The sequence below is a fragment of the Cystoisospora suis genome (genome assembly GCF_002600585.1).
Source record: "Cystoisospora suis strain Wien I chromosome Unknown contig_8816, whole genome shotgun sequence".
Lineage (NCBI taxonomy): Eukaryota > Apicomplexa > Conoidasida > Eucoccidiorida > Sarcocystidae > Cystoisospora > Cystoisospora suis.
Window position 1 is genome coordinate 2,274 of NW_027161594.1, and position 225 is coordinate 2,498.

The following is a 225-nucleotide window of genomic DNA, read 5'->3' on the forward strand; positions in this document are numbered from 1 at the left end:
TAAAGTCTCTGGCGAAAAAGAGTATGGAACTTCTCTCTCCTCTTTGGAAGGCTCTATCAGAATGACAAGGGGGGGTGACAAAGAAAGAGAAGAGGGAGAATTTCGTTGGAGAGCTTATAAAGAAAACAAGATTAGTAGGAAAGATTCTCTGAATCTGTTTCTTACCCGACAAGTTAAGAGACATGCATATCAACTCACAGATTTTCTTAACACATACCAACGTAA